General features: G+C 38.4%; 1 long non-coding RNA gene and 1 pseudogene across 3 annotated transcripts in view; both read left to right on the forward strand.

The window, feature by feature from the left end:
- LOC149749802 (uncharacterized) overlaps positions 1 to 20,296 on the forward strand; it is a 73,404-nt gene that overhangs the window by 34,859 nt on the left and 18,249 nt on the right. The window lies entirely within an intron of this gene.
- Positions 4,267 to 5,125, forward strand: LOC149749803 (calmodulin pseudogene; annotated as a pseudogene).

Genomic DNA, 20,296 nt, shown 5'->3' on the forward strand with positions numbered 1-20,296 from the left:
GGAATACACACCTGTGGGAAGGCAGAGTGAACTAAGAGGACTCAGATCATCTATGGATTCACTGCATATTTACATTTTTATATGTTTACAGTGGAAAAAAGTTAAGTTGCACAATGAAAGCATTAAGAAATATGCTTAAAACTTCCTGCTCAACAAAAAATGCTATAAACAAATTTAGTCAACTCACACACTGATTTTAAAATCATTAAATCTGAAGACATTGCCTCCATTTTCTTGAGTTTAGTTAGGACGCTTCTGGCTGCTTAATATGAATTTTCAGATTTAAATTGGAGTAAAGAGAATGAATGAAGAATATGTATAAAAATTTATAGGTATCTTTAAAATTTTTTCTATTAGTTTTCTTTGGTTACATTTAGATATCATGCCAAAAAAAAAGCAAGTACTAAGAATGGAAAACAAAGATTTTTCAGCTGAGAGGATTTATGACTTTATTATCAAATATGTAGTCAGTCATTCAAGCAACAGTTAGTTATTGAGTATCTGCTCTGTGCCAGGTACAGTTCGAAGTGCTGAGGAAGGAGCAGAGAACAAAGTAAATGAGAAACCCCTGCCCTCATTTTATTTATGCTCGAAGGAGGAAGGGGTAGAACTTACTTTCTCATCGTCTAGTGCCCATATACAAGGAAACCTACTAAATGGTAATTGAGAATCTTTGTGGTTTTGGGAAGGAAAGGGGTGGGGGGAGTGCACTGAATGGGATTTCTTGGATAACCGTAATTACAGAAGGAAAACACGCACTGGCTTCTCCTATTATATAAATGAGAACGTTTATAGTAATTTTCTGAGAATGGCATTCTCAAATGTTTTAAGTGCAGAAGAAGAATAAATGGTCGAGTCTGCTTTTCAGCTCTGCTATGACTGCCTGTTTTACTCTTTTTCCTTCCCAACTCTACTGAGCTTATTACTTAATTGATGGGTTTTTCATTTTCTTTTTTTTTCCCTGAAGAGTAAATTATTGTCTTTATTCAGTAAGGAGTTCAAGTGAAATGTAAAGTCCTCTTTTATTCAACTAACTCTTTACTTTCTTGTTAAGGCCTCCTGTGTGTGTCAGGCACGGTCCCAGGCTCTGTGTGTTCAGAAATGCACAGCTCCTCCTCCAGGGGGTCTGTGGTCTAACAGGCCAAATGCCAGTGCCAGTTGTCGTGCAGCATGGCAGGTGATCTTAAGGAGGGATAGACATAGTTCTGAGTGAGCAGTCCTGCCTGAGGTTCAGAATCTGTGTAGCTGGAAGATTATTTTCATTGTTGGGGCTTCAAAAATGAGTGATGGTTTCCCAGATGTGAAGTGTGAGGTGAGCTTCCCAGCAACTTCACAACCCCATGACTCCCATCAGTCACTCAGTGCATTCATTGCCTCAACGTGCCGTAGCTTCTGTATGTCATTCATTCGGTCATTCATTTATCCGTTGATTTATGCCATCAAATTTAGTATATGTATTATACTCCTTTTGTGGGCCATTTGCTAAGCAGTAGTGAAATGTGTAAGAAAGATGCTGCATTTACCTTCATTTTATATGTCAACACCAATGGCTAGAGTTATTGGCATGTAGGCATTCTAATCCAAAGATTTTTCAATTCAAAATATTGGGTTGGCCCGAAAGTTCCTTTGGGTTTTTTGTAACATCCACGGAAAAACCCGAAGGAACTTTTGGCCAACCCAGTGTGTGAGTTATTATAGTCAGATGGGTAACATGACTTGGTTTTGAATAGAAGTACTTAGTTATATTCTACAGTGGACAAGAGCATTTAGAGGTTATATAATGCATCTGATCATAGTATCGAACCTGATCAGAAAAACAAAGAAAACAGAATTCTTCTGGAGCTTGCTTTATATACTTGTGTCCACACAATCCAAATAATTCCCATTCACTACAATTCTGGGAGAACATAAGAGCACACAGCAATTTTAGGTAGGTTATCTTGTTGGTTCTGACAGCGTCCCTATGGATCATGAATATAGACTCCATGACTTTTCCAGAAACATAGGAATAGTATGTGGTAGAACTCTAACTTGATTGTAGTGTTCACTTCACCATGCCCATGAGAGAACTCTGAAATTCCTAGATGCCTCTCATACTTCTTTTTCTTCTGATATATCTTTTTATAGTTTTAAAGTAACGTTTTTTTCCTTACATAGCTTTCCTTTAACAAGAAGGCAAATATTTTCTTTTTTTTTTTTAAGTAAAATAAGTAAAACAGTGGGGTAATGTAGCTACCAATATAAAAATGTTTACATTTCTAAAATATGGTAGATTTAGGGAACTGTGAACATAGCCATTTGTGTGTGTGTGTGTGTGTGTGTGTGTGTAGAAATATAGCTTTAATAAATTAGATTTCGTCACAAATGCAAAATTATATTTTTTAACATATTGATATTTCACTTCATCATATGATATAACCACGTGCTGAAAATGAAGATGAATTTGGAATTTCAAAGACACACACAAAAGTATAATCCATCAATGGTCCTCATTCTTCTTGGTGAATCCTTCCCTTTTAGGATATTTCCTTTCACTGAAATGACTGGACATAAGGCATGTCAATGCAAAACATAAGTGAAGAATTTAGAGAAGCTAAATTTTACCAGGGGAATAGATGGGAAGTAGAGATTAAGGAAGCAGGGAGCCATTGAAAAATGTTGGGTGGATTTGAGAGGGGCTTAATGTAGCTTAAGGGAGATGGGCTTTCAAGAGAGCTCCGAAGTCGGACGAGTGGAAACAAGAAAGTGATAGAGAGCTATAAGGAAGGGTCAGCAACTGTTTAGTAACTGTGCGCCTCTGCAAGACCCCAGTGCCTGGTGTTGTGGACTCAGTGGAGTTCTCAAGATTCTTGAGGTCTGGAAAAACATGTTCTCGTCAGATGAGAAGAAAAGATCTAAAAAAGATAAAGCAAGTCTGAGAGGTGGAGTAGAAATTGAAATTTAGGACTATTGTTGTCAGTGGCACACTATGAGCAACTTTTAAAAGGCTTGTTAGGGTAAAAATGCACTTTTTGGCTTTTTAAGAAAGCATACTATGAAGAAAGAAATAATTGATCATATACTCAGAGCTAAGCATAACTATTGGCTTGCTGTCCCTCCCATAACAACCAAAAATTGAGGGTAAGGGAGAGCAAAGATGCTGATCTTGTGAGCTTCAGATTGCCACAGCAGCCAGCAAACAACGATTGGACCGTGGATCAGTATTTCAAGCAAACAGTCTTGACTGTTTTACCAGCATAATCCCAGGATCTTCACTTTAAGCCAATGTTCTTTGCCCTAAGAGAGCGTCATGCAAAGCATTTGTTTCGTTGTGACTGAAGAACAATTAATTTAGTTCAACTCACTTCGTTGAGCATGTACTATGTGAAAAAACCATACCTAGTCCATAAATCGTAGTTCTCCATGACCATAACCACTGGAGGCTGCTGTTTCAGCATACCAACAGAGGCAGTGAATATCTAGAAGCAAAACAATCTAGGCCAAAACAAATTAGTAAAGGATGTCTGAGGGTAAGTGGTTTTTTTTAATTGATATAAAATTTATATCCAGTGAAATGCACAGTTGAGTACTCTCTTCTACATGATTTTTTTTCCACCTTGAATTCTGTGAAACCAGTTTGCCCTGGTCTTTCTCCTACACCTTTGGCTATTCCACCCCTCTCTCATCATAGTTACCTATCGCTTCACTAAATGTTGATATTCCAATGTCTGACTCCTTCTCTTCTCAGGTTACGTATTCTCTTTATACTGTGTTGCTTTCAATAACCTCATCAGTATCACATCTACAAATCTAGACCCTATTTCCCATCTGCTCCATTCGTATATATCCAGCAAGCAATGGGACCTCTTTGCCTAGTGGTCCCATAAGCACTTTAAATTTGTCATGTGCAGAAATGAACTTATTGCCTCTCACTACAAACATGCTTTTAATTATGTTTTCATTATTAGCACTAATGAAAACATACTATTCAAAACAATTCAAGCAATCGAGCACTTTTGTGTGATAAGGGATGTGTCAAACATTATAAATCAGGTTACCCTCTTTTGGGAGAACTGATAGTTTAGCCATTTATTCATGCCAAACCTGGCCATCATTGAACTTTCCTCCTTCCTCATTGCACCCACCCAGAATCCTCCCAAAATTTCACCTCCCCCTCATCATCGTGGTCCTTGCTTCTTTCTCTGGAATCTCTCAAATCTGTTTCTTTCTTCAATCACTGTCCTTGTCAAAAATCTTTCTACTTTCTTTCCAGACTTCCACACAGGGAGTATTGTTACCAGAGATTCAGACTCTGTTCCTTAGGCATAGAGGTAACGGAGGGATGAATTCTGATTGGAGATTTACTCATCAACCATGTATTGAGTTTCTGTTAGGCATAAAATAAGTCTATTAAAGTAGCAGAACAGAATTAGTCCGAGTGGAGCAAGCGAGCTGAGTGCTTGAGTAGTCGAGTCCCGGAGACCGGTAGCGCTTGCAGCATGGCTGACCAGCTGACTGAAGAGCAGATTGCAGAATTCAAAGAAGCTTTCTCACTATTTGACAAGGATGGTGATGGAACTATAACAACAAAGGAGTTGGGAACTGTAATGAGGTCTGTTGGGCAGAATCCCACAGAAGCAGTTACAGGACATGATTAATGAGGTGGATGCTGATGGTAACGGCACAATTGACTTCCCGGAATTTCTGACAATGATGGCAAGAAAAATGAAGGACACAGACAGTGAAGAAGAACTTAGAGAAGCATTCCTTGTGTTTGATGAGGATGGTAATGGCTATATTAGTGCAGCAGAGCTCCGCCATGTGATGACAAACCTTGGAGAGAAGTTAACAGATGAAGAGGTTGATGAAGTGTCAGGGAAGCAGATATTGACGGTGATGGCCAAGTAAACTAAGAAGAGTTTGTACAGATGACAGCAAAGTGAACACATTGTACAGAACGTGTTAAATTTCTTGTACAAAATCGTTTATTTGACTTTTCTTTGTTTGTAACTTATCTGTAAAAGGTTTCCCCCTATTGTCAAAAAATATGCGTGTATAGTAATTAGGACTTCATTCCTCCATATTTTCTTCCCTTATCTTACTGTCATTGTCCTGAAACCTTATTTTAGAAAAATTGATCAAGTAACATGCTGCATGGGGCTTACTCTGGATATATCTAATAAGCCCTTCTGCACATCTAAACTTAGATGGAGTTGGTCAAATGAGGAAACATCTGGGTTATGCCTTTTTTTTTAAGTAGTTTTCTTTAGGAACTGTCAGCATGTTGTTGTTGAAGTGTGGAGTTGTAACTCTGCATGGACTGTGGACAGTCAACAATATGTACTTAAAAGTTGCACTATTGCAAAACGGGTGTTTTATCCAGGTACTCGTACACTATTTTTTTGTACTGCTGGTCCTGTACCGGAAACATTTTCTTTTATTGTTACTTACTTTTTAAACTTTGTTTTAGCCACTTAAAGAAAATCTGCTTCTGGCACAATTTGCCTCAAATCCATTCCAAGTTGTATATTGCTTTATTATCTTCACGGTGCTATGTCCCTCTCTAAATCATCTAGTTTATTATCTGGTTTCCTACTTTATAGTCTTTCTCCACTCTCGTATGTAAGCTTGCTAAGGACAGGGGTGTGTTCTAACTTGTTCATTACTCCATCCTTATTGTGTAGACACAGTGATAAACACACAGTAGGTGCTCAGGAAATATTTGTTGCATGTTAACAAGTAATCTTCCCTCCAGCCTTAAATGAGAGTTTTTGACTGGCGCAGTGATTCATATTCACCTCTGTGGATTTGTATAATACCATTATGAAATGTTGCTGGGTGTGTTATCTGCCTCATAGGGATATAAGGATGTTATAAGGATTAAATGAGATAATGTATATGAAAGTTACTTTGTTAGAGAAACAAAAACTTATAATAGTATTTATGATCACTCTCCTGATTTCACAGGTGAGCAGATGAGAAACCTGGAGCCCCAGTGGGTACATAATCACCCAAGGGCATAGATATCAGCTCTTACATCTTCTGCCAACCATCACAAAGATGCTTTTACATATTTTTTTCCCCTTTATGCTGAATGTCCCTCACTGAAAGGTCATAAGGATGACAAAGATGTTTCTGAAAATTAGAAAGGGAGGAGTAAAGCCACTTTTTGTTGAGAAAGAGCGTGCAGATCAGTAAAAACAGCCACAGGGAATATAGCAATGAAAAATTCAGGGTAGAATTTGGCCTACTGGCCCAGATGGGAATAAACTAGTTGCGATGTTTAATGTGAAGCTATAGAAAAGTTAATAGGTTTGTGAACAAATGTTCCAAACTCTCAGCTCAGGGTATGATTTCCCAATTCAAGAAACTTTTCTACCCTGAGGGTAACAAGTTTTACTCAGCTTTTGTGCAAAGAAACTGCCACTATTTCATATTTTCTTTTCTTTTTCTGTTTCCTTAATAAAAGTATTCAGTATTACTTGGTGGAGTTCTGCCCTATTGTTTGATATCATGACACTTTCTTCCAGGCAGTGCGGTGTCCTGTCATTGGGAGCCATTGGTGCTAACCAGAATGGTGTACAGTACCAGGGAGTATGCTAGTATATTGAGTTATATCCCATATTCTTATGTAATTCACAAACCAGCCCTTGAAAAGAACTCAATTTCGGACCTGTGTGATGTCATTTGTGGTATACTTAAGCCACACTTTATTTTTAATTTGATATATGCTCATTAAAAAACATTATCTTACTTGCTTTAGGGTCACACAACTAGTAAGTGAAGGAACCAGTCTTCCAAACTCCATTATTTGCATTTTTAAAAATTGTTTAGCATTTATATGAAGGCAAAAATTAACCTTCCAGCTCTGTTATCAATTTCTGTATCCCAGTGGATATACCAATGTCCTCTGAAGTTGCATAGTTCTGATTTGTCATGAGGTGGCAATGTGACAACACCTTGAATTGGATCTATGATGAATTCCCCCACCTTGGTGAATTTCTGAGGGAGCTGTCCAGAGCTGAGTTTGCTATGGAATGGCCACTGAGTGAGGAGGCATGAGAACAGACTTCTAGGGCTTGAATATTTGATTTTATGCACATCCAGTCTTAGCTTCTAGCTGAAGAATCCTAATGTGGAACCCTAGGAGAATTTGCTTTCTGGATTTCAAATACAAAAGTTCAAAGCGGTCAGGTTCTATTTAAAAAGCCCACATGCAAAAGTAAGTGAAGTACCTTGAAATTGCCAGTGAAGAGGTCATCCTGAAATCTACAGAGTAAAAAAATGAGTTTTAGAGGAGGAAAATATGTTTTCAAATAAGGGAATGTATATTATAGCTTTTCAAATTCCATTCATTCAGAGAAAGTGAATAAACAGGGATAAAAGACCTTGAACAAGACTCTTTTTCATGTCTATTTAAATAAGAACTTTATTCAATTTGTGGTACTATTAAATAGGAATACAATATTAAATAGCTTAAAACTTATAGTGGTATTTCTTATATCCAAATATGTGAAAAGAATTTTATATAATTTATTATGGCTCATTCTGAGGTGGCTCTGAAATTATGAATTGTGAACACTGTCTAATACTTTTCCCTAAAATATTAATAAATTTATACTTATGTATTCTTAAAACTTCAAATATTATATTAAAATAATGTTCATATTATCATTTAAAGATCTAGAATGTAATTTCCCAGTCTTGATTTTAATTCGATTATATGAAAGCTGAAAATATAAGATTGTAACACTTTTTCTTAGATTGTGGTTATTTTTTAAAAAGTCATTCACCTGTTGAATCATTCAGTAGATATATAGTGGCACATTCCAAGCTGTGGTCCCGTGGTTCCAGCCTCCATTAGACTTATAGTCTAGTGCAGGAAAGGTTAAGTAAACTGAAGCTTAAAATGCACGATAATAAGTGCTATGATGGGGTTGGTACAGCGTATTATAATCACACACTGCAGGGTCCTCTTATTTGAATTTGGTGGGGGGGCTGGTCAGAGAGAGTTCCCAGGGAAAGTGATATGGAAGGTGATACCTGAAGTATTAGTAGAATTCAGCCAAGCAAAGAGATGGAGAAGAATCTTTCAGTCACAGTGAGCATAATATGTGAAAGTATGGAGACAAAAGAGGATGTGGTGTTCTTCGAAGAGAAGTTAAATTTAACTAAAAGTTAGAATTCTTAAAAGATAAAACAGGGACTGGGGATAATAAATAAGACTGAGGCAGTAAGCTGAGGTTGTACCATGGAAGCATGAACATCCTTCTAAGAGCATTGGGATTCTGTAGTAAGGTTTTAAATAAGGAAGCTGCCTGGTCAGGTTCACATTTTAGAAAAGTCATTTCAGTGTAAAGAAAAGATCACGGTTAGGTGAGAGCCTAAGTCTAGAGGCTGAGGGACTCTTTTGGAATCTGCTACAGTGGTTCCAGATGATACATGATGCTGGCCTCAACTAGAATAGCACTAAGTGTTGATGGAGAGAAGTAGCTGGAATCATCATTTTTTAGAAGATTAAATTGAGAGAGCTTCACAGCTGTTTGGAAGTAGAGGAGGGTGAGAATATAAGGTCAGGGAAGCTAATTAGATTTCTGGAATCTGCAGCAGTGGTGGCTGGTTCCACTTCCAAAGATAGAAAACACAGAAGTTTGCAAGTGAAGGTAGTGAGATCATTTGGGGGCATAGAAAGTTTTATGTTTCTGTAGGACTCTAAATGAAATGGCTAGCAGAAATTTGGGCCTGTGGATTTTGAAGCTCAGGAATGAGATGTGACCTAGAGATATAAAGTTTAGAACTTTTATCAGGTGGATGGTAATTGAGCATTTAGGAATGGATGATGTTACCCAAGGAAGATGTTGAAGAGATTCTCAAACTTTGGGGTCAGATGAATTACCCAGGAGGTGTGATAAAATTCAGAATCCTGGGCACCAACTCCAGAGTCTTACTGAGTAGTTATAGGATGTAGCTCACAAATCTACACGCTTGACAAATAGAGTTCCATGATTTTGATGCAGATGATCCTCTGACCCCACTTTCAAGTAAAAGGAAAAGTGGATCTTGCATAGGAGCCTAAGTAGTATCAGCACATAAAAGATGGACAGAGGAGGAGGAACCCGGAAAGAAGGCTGGTGAAGAAGTAACCATAGGTGTGGAAGGAAAATTAAAAGTATAAAATATCACTAATTACATGGAAAGAGAATCAGTATAAGAGAAGGAATCATCGACAGGGCCAGAAGTGTTGAGACAGGCAGTAAAGATAAAGGCTGGAATACACCTACTACATGTAACAAAAAGGAGGTCATAACAAAGTTGGCAAGAATAGTTTCAGTAGAATAATATGGGCTGAAGCCAGATTGCAGTGGGTTGAGGGTTGAATATGATATGAGGATGAAGAGACATGAAGCAGAGACAAAATCTTTTACAAGTAGTTAGAAGGGATGGAGGAGGTTGCTACAGCAGGATATGGGTAGGGGTGAATGTTTTAGGAAGGAAACAGCGTGAGTCAAAGTCTTATCTCACCCTTGGCCTGCTCTTATCTCTAATTTTTTTGGAGCTTTTCGTCTTATCAACTTATGAATGGATATATTATACAATTCAGCAATAAAAAGAATGGGTTGTGTGTTAAGTTTATGTCGAAATTTCTAAGAAACTACCAAATACTTTTCCAAAGAGCTGTTCTGTTTTACATTTGGATATTGGGGAGCAAATTAAGGTGCTGCTTTGTGTTTTGTGCATTATGGTTATGCCAAAAAATACTGAAATATGCCTGAATATTAGCCTGACCCCTAGTGGTGGTCCACATCCATGGGGCTAAACGTGGAACTGAGTTTTTTCTACGCTTTCCATCACATGAGCTGCCACTCCACCTCCATCGTTTCTTGCAAACACATAACAGTAGAGAGATGGTGTAAATATGCCCAAACAAATTTAGATGGTGTACTGCGGGGTCCAGTGGGGCAGAAGGAGGGAAGTCCTTACACCCTGCTACCTGCTTGAGATCAATACCTGCTGTCCTAGCTTCAGCATCACCACCATCCGGGGGACTTTGAGAAAAATACTGAACTTCATTTAAGCTCAATTTCCTCATATTTACAACGACGATTATAGTAATACCTACCTTAGAGTGATTAAGTGAGGTTAAATGAGATTGTGTATGTAAAGCGCCTAACACAGTTCAGCCCAGAGTTGACATTCACGAAAGAGCAGGTGTTCATATTTCATAATGATAAAAACAATCAATAATGTAGTCAAATCCTACAATGAAATTTTATTCATGATATTTTTTTTTCTGGTTCTCATTTGCTTGCATTCCATGTTAATGTTCTCTATTTCAATTGGAACCTCTTTAAATTTAGGACCGGGTTTTATTTGATAAAGATAAAAGCCACAACCATACCAACAATAACATCCTCTATTATTTTAGAGTAACTATATATCAAGACATTGCTAAAATATTTCTTATGTAAAATTTAATGCTGAAACAGTTTTATGAGGTAGGCAAAGATCTCAGATGGTCTATGTTAAAGATTTTCATCTGTATCTTTTTCACCCAGACCCCACATCTTGACTCCTTGATGTGCTGGCCCTGCCAGTGGCAATGATAATATCAGTTACAGATGGTTGATACAAGAAATACAAAGATTATGTACAAAGTATTGATATTGATACGGATATTGATAAAGCTAGCTTTCTTCTCTTTGAGCTTTTCCATTCTAGAAAGCTAGCTCTCACCGAGAAAAAAAGCTACCTCTTATTTAACCCTTGAGAAACAAAAACAGAATGAACAAAAATCTATTTGCTTCTTTTATTACCCCAACGATACTAGGGCTGACTGTTGTTATTTTTAATTATTATGTTTCCAGGTATTTTTCCCCCGCACTCAACCGACTGATTAATAACCACATAATTTCTCTTTAACAATGACTTCTTCAGCTTATGTCAGAACAAATAATGAACATCCAGAACTATAAAGGACAAACCAGAACATTAATCCTTATGTCCCTTATTCATTGGCCAACAAACTTACTAGGCCTCTTACTGAACTCATTTGCGCCCCTACACAACTTTCAATAACCTTAGGCACAGTGGTCCCTTTATGAGAAGGCACTGTGATCACTGGCTTCTGCCATAAAGCAAAAGCATCTGTAGGCCGCTTTCTATCACCCGGGGCACCAATCCCTCTTACCCCTATGCTAGTAATTATTGAAACTATTAGCTTATTTATCCAACCAATAGCCCTAGCCCTATGACTAACAGACAGTATCACAGCCGGTCACCTGTTAATTCACCTAATCAGAGGAGCATCCCTTTCCCTATTAAGCATGAATCCTCCCACAGCCCTCATTATATTTATTAGTCTTGTTCTTCTCACTTTTCTCGAATATGCAGTAGCCCTTATTCAAGCTTACGTGCTCACCCTGTGAATGAGCCTCTACCTACACAATGACACCTAATGACTCACCAAACCCATGCGTATCATATAGTAAATCCTCGTCCCTGACCTCTTACAGGAGCCCTCTTAGCCCTTCTCTTAGCATCCCATCTAGTCATATGATTCCATTTTAACTCAACTTTTTTATTATCCTCGGGCTGATTAACTAGTATGTTAACAATATGTCAATGATGATGAGACATCACCAGGGAAAGCACTTTTCAAGGCCATCACACACCAGTTTCATTCAAAAAGGATGTTGATATGGCATAATTCTGTTTATTATTTCAGAGGTTCTCTTTTTTATAGGCTTCTTCTGAGGTTTTCATCACTCAAGTCTTGCCCTTACACTTGAACTAGGTGGTTGCTAACCACCAACAGGCATTCACCCCCTAAATCCATTAGAAGTACCACTTTTCAACACCTGTCTTACTGGCCTCTGGAGTACCTATTACCCAAGCTCACGACAGCTTGATAGAAAGAAATTGTAAGCATATTCCTCAAGCTCTTTTGATTACAATCTCCCTAGTTTACTTTACACTACTGCAAGCCTCAGAATATTATGAAACAGCTTTTACAATCTCAGATGGAGTACACAGGTCAACAGTCTTCATAACCAAAGGTTTCCATGGCCTACACGTGATCATTGGCTCTACTTTTCCTCATTGTCTGCTGCCTGTGCCAACTACAGTTTCAAATCATTTCAGATTTGAAGCCACTGCCTGATACACTTTGTAGACATAGTATGGCTGTTTCTATACATCCCCATTTATTGATGAGGGTCTATTCTGTTTTTTCTTTTATTGGGGTAGAGTTGTTTTACAATGTTGTGTTAGTTTCTACTGTACAGTGAAATGGAGTTGAGGGTGTGTTCTTTTAGTATCAATTAGTTGTCTTCCAGTCAATTAGTACAATCTGAAAAGAATAATAAACCTTATAGCATTAACCACAAACATAGTACTAGCTTCACTACTTGTACTTAGCGAATTCTGACTTCCCCTACTAAAGACAGATACAGAAGAATCAAGTCCTTACAAATGCGGATTTGACCCCATAGGATTTTCCATAAAGATTTTCCTGGTAGCCGTTACATTTCTCCCCTTGATCGAGAGAAATTGCCCCCCTTCGGCCCCTGCCCTGAGCAGTCCAAACTAGCAACCTAAAAACAATACTCATCATAGCACTAATCCTGATCTCACTACTAGCAGTAAGTATAGCCTGTGAGTGAACTCAAAAGGGATCAGAATGACACAAATATGATAATTAGTTTAAATGAAAACAAATGATTTTGTCTCGTTAAACTATGATTAAACTCATAATTACTGAGTATCTTTTGCCTACATAAATATTATTCCAGCATTCACAGTTTCCCTTATAGGGCTATTAATTTATTGATCTCACTTAATATCTTCTCTGCTATGTCAGGAAGAAATAATATTATCATTATTCATTATAGCAACCCTAATAATTCTAAATGTCCATTTCACTCTAGCTAGCATAATACTCGTCATCTGACTAATATTCATAACCTGAAAAGCTGCGCTAGGTTACCCCTGCTAGGAATATTATCAAACACCTATGGCACTGATTGCATCGAAATACAAACCTTCTCCAGTGTTAAAATTACTGTTCTAACTATTATATTCATGCCACTAACACGTTTATCGAAAAGCAATATAATTTGAATTCACACCACAACCTACAGCATACTAATTAGTTTTGTTAGTCTTTACCTTTCTAACAGCAGCCTTAACTTTAATCTTCTCTGACCCTCTGTCAGCACCTTTACCAACTCGAACGGCATGACTCTTACCACTAACACTCAGAGCTAGGCAATTCCAGCTACCTAAAGAATCACTGGCTTGGGAAAAAAGCAAACAAACTGTCTATTACTATATTAATCATACTACATATATTCTTAATCTTAACATTCAAGGCCATGGAAATGATTCCATTCTACAGCTGATTTGAAGCAACACAAGTCCCAACATTAGTTATTATTACTTGATGAGGAAACCAAACAGAACGGCTTAATGCAGGACTCTACTTTTTTATTTTACTCACTAGTGGCATCCCTTCCACTTCTAGTTGCACTAATGTCTATCCAAAATACTACAGGCTCGCTAAACTTTTTAACAATGCAGTACTGAGCCCAAACAATATCTAACTTTTGATCCCATATTTTCACACGATTAGTGTGTAAAGTGGCTTTTATAGTAAAAATACCCCTTTATGGGTTACACCTATGATGTCAAAAATGCACGTAGAAGCCCTTATCGCCTGATCTATGATTCTTGCAGCCCTACAACGCAAACATGGTGGCTACGAATCACAATAATCCTGAAACCCCTAGCAAAGTATGTAGGGTACCCATTCCTTATATTGTCCTTCTAAGGAGTAATTATAATGAGCTCAATCTGCTTGCACAAAACAGACTTAAACTAGCTCATCACATGCGCCTCCGTTAAGCACGTGTCACTTGTCATAGTAGCTCTTCTTACCCAAACACCTTCAAGTTCCATAGGAACTAGGGCCCTAATAATCACCCACAGCCTCACACCGTCTATATTATTTTGCCTGGCAAATTCAAATTATCAGCGTGTTCATAGCTGAAACATAATTTTAGTCCGTGGTCTACAAACATTTCTTCCACTAATGGCAACATGATGACTACTAGTAAATCTTACAGACCTAGCCCTGCCCCCAACAATCAACTTAATCAGAGAACTATTTGTAGTAATATCTTTCTTCTAGTCCAATATCACTATTATCCTCACAGGCGCTAAGACAGTATTACCGCCCTATACACTCTCTCTGTATTAATCATAACACAACGAGGTAAATATATGTATCATACCAACAATATCAAACCACCATTTACATGAGAAAACACCCTCATAACTCTTGACCTATTACCCCTTCTGCTCCTATAACTCAACCCAAAATTATTTGGGGACCTAGGTACTGTAATAGACTTTAACAAAAACATTAGGCTGTGAAGTAAAAGAAGCTTAAATCTCCTTTTTACTGAAAAGCTTAGCCTTTTCTCGGGTGAGCCTCCTCACTCTGGAAAGCTAGCTCTTACCCAAAGCCAGCTACCGCTTATTTACCCCTGAGAAACAAAAACAGAATGAGCGAAAATCTGTTTGCCTCTTTCATTTCCGCAAAGATAATAGGGTGCCTGTTGTTATTTTATTTTATTTTTTAAAATTAATTAATTTAGCTATTTATCTTTGGCTGCGTTGGGTCTGAGTTGCTGCACGCAGGCTTTCTCTAGTTGTGGCGAGCCAGGGTTACTCTTCGTTGCGGTGCGTGGGCTTCTCATTGCGGTGGCTTCTCTTGTTGTGGAGCACGGGCTTCAGGCTTGTGGGCTTCAGTAGTTGTGGCTCGCGGGCTCTAGAGCGCAGGCTCAGTAGTTGTGGTGTACGGGCTTAGTTGCTCTGCGACATGTGGGATCTTCCCGGACCAGAGCTCGAACCCCTGTCCCCTGCATTGGCAGGTGGATTCTTAACCACTGCACCACCAGGGAAGTCTTGTTATTGTTCTAATTATTCTGTTTCTGAGCATTTTATTCACATCCAACCAACTCAGCTACCTCCTCAATGAGGAGAAATGTGGGCATCTGTGACCTCCTCAGACTCAGTATCTCACGAGCGTTTGTTACTCTGGAGAAGAGAAGACACAACACCAGGAATGGCCAGTACCTGATGATTATTCCAATCAGCCATTTGGCAATTTAAGATAGTTGCATTCTTTTTCCCACCTCACCCTGAGCACATTTATTTCCTTTTTTTTCACTGTAATAGCTGAGTTTCACCCTAAAATAGTCAAAGGATTCTATTCACATTTTGTCCTTGTAGATTAATGATAGTGTTAAGACACACAGTTCCTTCATGGAAAGTAAGAAAGCGTCTTCTTGGCCACATGTGATTAGCACCATCCAGACTTCTGCCTCACATGCCTGGTGAGGCGTGCATTCTCTTCAGTATCCAGTTGTTTTTCAAGAGAGATGTGTAAATTAAAGTAGTGACAACGATGTTAACATATGTGTTAGGCAACAAAATAGATGGCACTGATGCAGATGGTGTTACAAGTTGTATTTTCAACTTGGGTCTGCATTTGGAAAATATTTCTACTATTTCCTTCCTTCAATGTCATCAATTTTAATGGCTTCTATTCCATCTAATTTTTAAGCTGTAAATATATTCTAGTATTTGAAAAGGAAATCAAAACGATCCTTTGTAACAGAGGCTGAACCTAGTTTGTTTTCTCAGCAAAATTAGTCTTCAGTTTATATGTATCTAAATGCTGGATTATGAGTTCCCAAATCCGTAATTTACCCTAGAATTCTTCAGTTAATAAAAACCGATGTGAGAATAAGTTTGTCTCATATGATTATTAAAAAACCTCTGAGCAAGCATTTAAATATTAGGAGATTTCATATAAAAAATCTTCCTTTGGGCTTCTCTGACAAATCAATGGTTTCGAAATGCTTTCAGAGACCTGAGTAGGGCCTGGACAAGTCATACGCACTAACACTCTCCTATCAGCCTGAGAGCCCCTGGACAGTTTTGACTTTTGCTTAATATCAGTGGATATTTAGTCTACTGAAATATTTTAATCCATCTTTCCCTGTAGAAATTTGAACCTAAATTTAAAGGGGCTTTTCTAATGCAGTTCAAGCCAACAGGTATAATTCATTTTAAAGGTAATTTTTAGGACTAGCTTCAAAGTATCTAGGCAAACATTTATTTAATTTCCTATGTTTCTGTAGAAATGATAATACCTAACAAATATTACTTACTCTTTGTCACATGCTGTGGTTTACATATCTCATATTTTAATTCTTACAACAAGCCGTAAGGTAGGTGCTAAATGCTATTATTAGTTTAACAAGGACAACCTGAACCTTCAAGAGGTATGTACATTGCCCAAGGTCGCAAAGCTTGCAAGAGGTTGAGCTGGGAAAATCTTTTCTCTAAAATTCATGTTCTTAACCACTCACTGTCTTACTCTGACATATATGTTCTAAACTAGTTTCAAATGTATCTTTAAAAATAATTTAAATATGGATACTTTAAAACACATAAATATATAAATAGGGATATTTATATAAAGAAACATTTATCCTCGTTCTGAAGTAAAGGCTCCAGATACTCTCTGCTCCCTATGCCCCCTTTTAGGTCACAAAGGGACCTCTTTTTATGCATTGTCCACCAAAGGGGTCAGGGTTTGAATTCTCCCCTAGTCTTTTCCTTTTTTCCCTGTTGTAAATGAATTACGTATATGCCCTGAAGTAATTAGCAAAGACGCTGTTGTTCAGGTGAATTTTAAAATAATTAATCTGACCTAATACCTGTCAAGAATAATTAGGAGAAAATATGTCCTCCCTGAGCAGCTCTTTCAAGCTAAGATGCTAAAGCACGATGTCTCCTGTGTGTGCACTGCATGTGCACTGCGTGTGCACTGTGCTAAAAGTGAGAGGGCTAAAAGTGAGAGTAAATCTTAATGGTTTTAGAGGAAATGCTAAAATGATACCTCTTCAATTGCCACCTGGGCATCAGTTCTTCAGTTTCTATATCTGAATAAAAACAAGAAGCTGAACTAACGACAGGGATTCTGACATGAGTGATATCAGTGACTCCTTAAGACATTGTGGTTTGCAATTAAAACTTAAAAACTAATCCCTCCTCTTCCAAAAGGCTTTTGAATGAAGTCACATGCCCCATTTCACAGCCTGTTAATTTTCTTATCATAAGAGCTATTCAACTGTCTTCTAACCCTCTCTCCCATCCCCTACCTGTCCTTTTTTAAATGTTTAGCATCCTTAGTAATCTAATTAACTGGTGAAATTTCTCATGTAATAACCAAGTCCTAAGCAGTATGTTTCGAGAAAGATATTTTAGGAAAAATCAATAAGCAAGCTTTACCCACAGATGCAGTTTGTCAAGAAGGGGAGATAATCTCTGGCTGCAATGACGGCAGGTTTGAATATGATGACATTTGCTGTCCATGATTGTCTGGAGCCCTAAGCACTGCTCTGTCATTGTATAGCAACCTCTCTGCATGCCCTCTAACCTTGCCTTCTAATATGTTAAGGGGCTTGTGGAAGAGGAGAACACTGGAGAACTTATATCTCACATCGCCACGCAGTTCAGAGTTAATAATTTCCTTATTAAACCTATGAACCCTTCACGTTTTGTAGTCCTGCCTGCCCAACCCCCTTCTAAGTTAGTTTCTAGGCAAACCAATAAACATGGAATTACATTAAGCTCCTTATTTCAAGGCTGCAGTTCAGGATTTTGCTGCATATTTGTTGGCTCATTTATGGAGACTGCAGCATAATATTCATTAATTCTGTTTAATCTCCAGTACTTCAGTGATTTGATTCTCAACCACATTACCTATGCCAGTTTGTCCATGTTTAAACCACCCCAGTGCTGTGATGCTGTTCTATATGTTGATTACCCAAAGGTTCTGTGAGCTCTAGTCTGGAATCACAGAGGCAGATTATCCACCATTTCCAGTTCTTGGTGATCACTCAGCACTTGAAGGTAACCTATTAGAAAATTTAAAATGTCAGCATCTGTCTTGAATGGCCAACATATCTGTAGCTGACTTTTAATAAGAAAGAATGTGCAGTTTAGGAATAGTCTGAAAAGGTAATAAGCATTTGCAAAAAGAAGGACATTGTTTGCTTTGACAAATTAAGGTTTTGATGTGAAAAAGAGCTTCTTGGAAATATCCCTTTATTGATATGAATCAAGGAATTGAGGTTTTAATTTCAAACTTACCCAGCACTATGTGAGAATGAATATTAATCTTCCAGCAGAACTGTTCTCTGTTTTGAATGTTGAATGTTTTGAGACATTCTCTAAAACACTCTTGCAAGTACTCTCTCGCTCTCTCTTTCTCTTTCTCTTTGTGTGTGTGTACATCTACGTCTTCACAACCAAACAAAAACATAAATTAAATGTTTACTCTCTAGTTTCATAACATAAAGTAATCACTGATATTGGTCACACTGAAGGGTGGCTTGGAAAGGAGAGAAGTGAAGTCCTTTCAAATGCCGATTCAATATCTTTCCTTCACCTGCTTTCTGGTGGGGAAGGGTGTATAAGGCTGGGTGAAAAAAGTCAATTGAGTAGTTTTTGCAGGCTCAACCAAACTGTAATAGTTAATAATAGTTTTACTGGCAGGGTCTGGAACGGTGGTGCTCCTGTGTGTCGCTGGTGATGGAGGCTCTGCCAGGATTTCTCATTGTGCCCCCATCACTAGTGACACAGGAGCACCACTGTTTCAGACCCTGCCAGTAAAGCTACTATCCGTCACTGAGAATTTGCGTGCATCTGTTCTTTTTTTTTTTTTTTTTGCGTGCATCTGTTCTAACAGCTAGTATTACTTTTCACTTCTAAAAGTACCGTGAGCCCTGTGATAGGATAACTTGAATCAGTAGAACCACAGAACACTCTTCACTGCCCGCTGTGTGCCACATAGTACTGCAGATTCCAAGGATTCTACAGTCATTAAAACAAGAAAGGGCCCTACCTCCATTCAGTTGTTAAAGTAGCAGGGAAAACAGACATAAACTATTGCAATGAGTCTATTAGTTATGCACATGTAAAGAAAGGCAAAATAGAAATTCAATGGCTATGGAACACACAGTAAGATCTAAATTACTCTAGCAATGATGAATTATATTTTTTAATTTATTAATGCTTATTTCCAAATGTTAGTTTGTACAAACATAAATCTGGATTTCATGTTACACCGAGGGAACTGTGTACAGAGTAGGCTAGTAGACTCAGTAGGTTAAACTGTTTCTTTCTTTTATATATATATAAATATATATATATATATATGTATATTTATGTATTTATGTATGTATGTGTGGCTGCGTTGGGTCTTCCTTGCTACGCGCAGGCTTTCTCAAGTTGCAGCGAGCAGGGGCTACTCTTCATTGCGGTGTGCGTGCTTCTCATTGCGGTGGCTTCTCTTGTTGTGCAGCACGGGCTCTAGGTGCACGGGCTTCAGTAGTTGTGGCTCACGGGCTCTAGGGCGCAGGCTCGGTAGTTGTGGTGCATGGGCTTAGTTGCTCCGCGGCATGTGGGATCTTCCTGGACCAGGGATGGAACCCATGTCCCCTGCATTAGCAGGCAGATTCTTAACTGCTATGCCACCAGGGAAGTCCCTAAACTGTTTCTTAAAATAGGTGTGTTTTTTTTTTTTTTCCTTTGAGCTATCAGGGTATTTAGAAAACATTTCACCTAATCCTTCTCCAGGTAAGGAGAAATGTCTTATCCAAACTAATAATACCATCTTTTTAAATGAATGGAATATTTAGTGTATACTAGGAACTATGTTATTCTCTACTTTTAACCAATTTTTATTGTGAAATTTAGTATCCTTAAGGATGAGTCTATAATAAAAGATATGTAGGTCACTGATTTATCAAAAAAAAAAAGAAAAAAGAAAAAAGAAAAAAGACACGTATGTAATGCCACTCAGGTCAAGAAATGGATAATTGCTTGCTTCCCAGATTTGCTGAGCAGCCCAGCCTACTTCTGACTCCATTCCTTCCCCCCTCCCTACTGCCCTTCTTCTGAGGGTCATGATTATAATTTAGCTTTTCTTTATAGTTTTACACATTCACATGCATTCAAAAATGATGTATTTTAGGGCTTCCCTGGTGGCGCAGTGGTTGGGGGTCCGTCTGCTGATGCGGGGGGCGCAGGTTCGTGCCCCGGTCCGGCGGGATCCCGCGTGCCGTAGAGCGGCTGGGCCCGTGAGCCATGGCCGCCGAGCCTGCGCGTCCAGAGCCTGTGCTCCGTGGCGGGAGAGGCCGCGGCGGTGAGAGGCCCGCGTACCGCAAAAACAAACAAA

The sequence above is a fragment of the Delphinapterus leucas genome, chromosome 3, assembly GCF_059928025.1.
Source record: "Delphinapterus leucas isolate spDelLeu-1000000601 "Yukka" chromosome 3, BTC_Dleu_Yukka2, whole genome shotgun sequence".
Lineage (NCBI taxonomy): Eukaryota > Metazoa > Chordata > Mammalia > Artiodactyla > Monodontidae > Delphinapterus > Delphinapterus leucas.